Consider the following 4,635-nt stretch of genomic DNA (forward strand, 5'->3'; position numbering starts at 1 on the left):
ATTACATCGACTCCAGTGCATAACTGGTACTTAATTTATCGACCCCGAAAGGATGAAAGGCAAAGTCGACCTTGGCAGAATTTGAACTCAGAACGTAACAGCAAACGAAATACCTATTTCTTTACTGCCCATAAGGGGCTACACACAGAGGGGACAAACAAGGACAGACAAATGGATTAAGTCGATTATATCGACCCCAGTGCGTAACTGGTACTTAATTTATCGACCCCGAAAGGACGAAAGGCAAAGTCGACCTTGGCGGAATTTGAACTCAGAACGCAGTGGCAAACGAAATACTGCTAAGCATTTCGCCCGGCGTGCTAACGTTTCTGCCAGTTCGCCACCTTCAAATACTAGGGTATATCTAATCAATTTCCCTCAACCCTCAAAACTGCTGGTCTTGAGCCAATATTAGAAACCATAATTATTAATATCTTCACCATACACACACCACCCCCACTATCACCAGCATCATTGCTGTTGTCATTGTTATCTTCAGTTGAGTAAGTTGAGTCACCTGGTTAGATCAGAATAAAACGAATAGAAATGGCTGTAATGGATTGACACCTGTCCATCAATTTTTACTTATTTATATACATATATATATGTGTGTGTGTGGACAGAAAGAGAGAGCAAGAGAGATAGGTAAGATAGATATAGATATACATAGGAGCACTCCGTTAGTTACGACGAGGGTCCCAGCTGATACGATCAATGGAAGAGCTTGCATGTGAAATTAACATGCAAATGACTGAGCAATCCACAGACACGTGTACCCCCAACGTAGTTCTCAGGGAGACTCAGCGTAACACATAGCGTGACAAGGCCGGCCCTTTGAAATACAGGTACTACTCATTTTTGCCAGCTGAGTGGACTAGAGCAACGTGAAGTAAAGTGTCTTGCTGAAGGACACAACGTGTCGCCAGGAATTGAACTCACGACTTTACAATCGTGAGCCGAATGCCCTAATCACCAAGCCATGCGCCTTCACATACATACATACATACATACTTATGTATATACATCTATCTATCTATGTACACACACACACATATATATATATACACACATATACCTTTTAACCTAGATCAAGCAAATATAATGTTTTGTGATGTTTGATGAACTCAATAAAAGCAAATACATCTCGTGCTGAAGAACTTCGATCTCTACTCTTTAAAAAAATATATTCTTTAACACCAAACTAACCTCCAAATTTTCATGGTCATTGATTCAAAACACTGAGAAACTTCACAAATTTAAAATGTACACTTGGTTTATTTATTTAATTTGATGTCTAATAAATCCTCTTAAGTCTTCTTTTTTTTTTTTGTTCCTGTTACTGGTGTTAGTTACTAGGTTGTAGCAATACTATTCATGACACTGCTTTCAAGTGTACATACAAGACAATTATATAGACACCAGTTTTTGACTCTGTTTCTTATTGATCTCAATCCACACATGACCATCTCATCTGTGTGATATTGTGGAATTACATTGCTCTCTATATCGGTTGAATTTTAGGATTGCAAAATGTGATATGTATGAGATATATTTAGCTATATATTGAAAGCCACGTGATTACATAAAGGCCCCTCCCCTGCCTTGATGGGTGTAGTAAGTTGATGTTTACCTCCCCCCAGTCAGCCCTGTTTGGGTAGAACTATATTCAGATGCATTCCAGCCATGGCTATCACGTTTTTTTCCTACACACACACACACTACTACACGTATACATATAAATATATGCATGTATATATATATATAATTCTGCTTGCTATAACTAGAACTGATTCTGATGAAAGTAGCATTCATTTTCTTAGGTTGTTCAATTTTCCTCAATTGATCAGTAGACCAATTGAGTAAACGCATCAGTAATATATCTATAATAACCACTGGAAATAACTGTAAGTCAAACTTGCTCCAATAAAGGAAAAATATGCAATGACCATTATTTTTAACTTGTTGCATATATATATATATATATATATATATATATATATATATATATAAAACACTAGATTGTCTAATGCATCCTTTCCTTTTTTTAGATGCCAGAATATGATTTGAAGAATATTTGACTGTAAATTCTAGCAAGTCAAATGAGTACATAGAAAGATGTTCCTTTGTTAGATGTAGCAAGTTTCTTCAATTGTACATTACTTCTTTGACAACATCAAAATCAGAACTAGACATATTTATTATACTTAACAATAGCAAGCACATTTTCACCATTCAGAAAGCAGAAAATGATAAATTCTGTTGTGGCCTATACCAGGAAGATATCACTAACTCAGGGCGATATCACTAATAAATGCTGGTGTTCTGCTATAAGAAAAGTAAAAGACTTTGGCACGGTCTTATTAAAGAGAAAAATTGATATCAAAATACCATGCAACTTTAGCAGCGTAGTTAGCGTAGCTCTGGCCCTGGTATAGTTACAAGTTCTTGGTTCTAATGAGTCATGTATAAACAATGGAAAGAAATACAAGAAAATGAGTTGCAATTAGCTGCTACATTTTAGTTGACCGCTAAGTGAATCAGTACAGCAAATGTTGGTACATCTCGAATGATACTGTTAGAAGAAAATATACACATTTTTTCTCATTTAGTTGGAACTTGGTGATGTGTGCTGAGCAGAACAAGAACAGAAATACTTGCCATGAGTTTTTGGAGTCTCTCAAATCCACGCTGTTTATAGGTGTAATGTCCACATTGATCCAAACTCAATCATGTCTTCCCACCTCACTGAAGAAAAACAAGAGCAAAACATTCTATTTAAGCTTGTGGATAGGCTTCAGTGAACAAACATAATTTTCCTGTGCCAGGCTGGTCTGTTATGTGATGGGATTTGATAGCCTGCATAAAACCAGAAAGACTCGATTGATGTATATACCTTCACGTGATCAGGTCTTGTGACCACTTGTAGAAAACACTGTGAATGAGCCAATTTCTGGTTATTTAAGCCTAGTCAGCCAAATGATAAACATACTTTGTTTCAGTTCAACTTTTAAAATAATGAAGAATTTAGTAAAATATTTTGATCATTCTTAAGCTTGTTTGGAACATAATTTAGCATGAAATGATGATGGAAGTTTTTAATTTAATCCACTTTAAAACATGAACTTTGTATCGTAGCACCAGGGTGGTTTTAGGCAGGTTTATATCAAAAGGGTAGGGAAGGTCTATGTCCACAGGCTCTTTTAAGGGCTTCAAAGCTGATGGCTGGAAGGGAATAAATAATCCTCAGATTGGCAGCTAGTATATATGTTTTCAACAGTATGTACATTGTTTGCTAAATAACCTCCAAGGGCTAAATATTTGTGTTAAACTAGATGTCTAAGTCAACCAGACAGAAATAGGAAGATCTTCTCCGATAGCCTTTCTCAGTTTTTATGAACTAAGTTTCACACATAATACTTTAGCTTATTGAATGCTATGGCAGAAAATACTTGCTAAGTTGATGTATGGTAAGACTGAACTCAAAACAGCATCCATCATTGCTTTTGTCAAGTAGTTAATCTGTAGTGAGTGATTGAGCCTTTTTATTCTGAAGGGTGCAAAAGGTGTCAGTACCTGAGGTGGCTGTTCAAGTCAAGAGTGATATAGAGGAGCCAAGGGCATTTAGCGCAAGGGAGGTTTGGTGGGGGACAAAGAATTGCAAGTTACTCACTTTGACATCTGATCTCTGCCTCTAGACGTCTGTTTTTTTCCATTTGGCCCATTCCCTTGATGATGACATGTCACCATTTTGGGCAGTCCTTGCCAATTGTCTCCCAGGTGTTTCGGCCAAAAGAACAGTGGAGGAGAGTGACCTTCACCTGGTTTTGGAAAAAAAATTTGAGTGCCTGGTGCAATCATTATTAACATTATTAGTAAGCAAAACTTCTTAATACAGAGGTAAATTTCATTCATAAGAAAAACAGATCAGAGATATTGAAAGTAATATGAAAATCTTAAAGACAATGTTCAACTTCCTGATACATTATAAGACAGATAACAAGTTCATATTTTGTAATGGAGCAGTAATTAAACAAGATTCTCCTGTATTACAATAATAATTTAAATCTACACTACACTACCCTGTATGAAATTTCAAGAACTTTGCAATTCTTTCTCAAAATGCAGTTAAATTAAGTCAGAATTTGTATCTATATTTCAGAAATTTATATAATGACATTGATGAGTGTGTTTTAAAAACTGCGAAAAATAAAAAATAAAAGAAAGTGCTGAGAGGATATTTAATATAATATATAGTATTTGTGTGTAATTTGAGCCTGAGATTTTACTGAAATGAAGCTGCTCTGAATCATAAATGTAAGGTTTTATTTGCTGGAAAGAACAATCAAGTGGAATGGATATATGACATTGATAGTTGGTTTGAGAAATTTAATAATCAATAGTAGTAACAGTGTTGGTCTGCTATGAAAGGCATGAAATGTACTCTCATACATATGGAAAATTAAAAGAATTCTCAAGTATAGCAACAACTGGGAGACAGACATGTTTAGTGATGTGTTTAGTCTATATTTCACAGAAAAACAGACACATTAAAATGTATTGCATAATTATGATATTGATGGTACTCATTTGGGTTGATTGTGATGTTGATGATGATGACAGTATTACCAGTATGAA

At 35.4% G+C, this 4,635-nt stretch overlaps 1 long non-coding RNA gene across 1 annotated transcript in view; it reads right to left on the minus strand.

Moving 5' to 3' along the window:
• Nucleotides 1–2,130: 2,130 nt before the first annotated feature.
• LOC128251533 (uncharacterized) overlaps nucleotides 2,131–4,635 on the minus strand; it is a 10,282-nt gene continuing 7,777 nt past the window's right edge. The window contains exons 2-3 of the long non-coding RNA XR_008267163.1: nucleotides 3,671–3,818; nucleotides 2,131–2,745 (exon numbers count right to left, since the gene is read on the minus strand). This is a non-coding gene — a long non-coding RNA (uncharacterized LOC128251533). The remainder of the gene's footprint in view (nucleotides 2,746–3,670; nucleotides 3,819–4,635) is intronic.

This window comes from Octopus bimaculoides, unplaced genomic scaffold (assembly GCF_001194135.2).
Source record: "Octopus bimaculoides isolate UCB-OBI-ISO-001 unplaced genomic scaffold, ASM119413v2 Scaffold_325444, whole genome shotgun sequence".
Taxonomy (NCBI): Eukaryota; Metazoa; Mollusca; class Cephalopoda; order Octopoda; family Octopodidae; genus Octopus; species Octopus bimaculoides.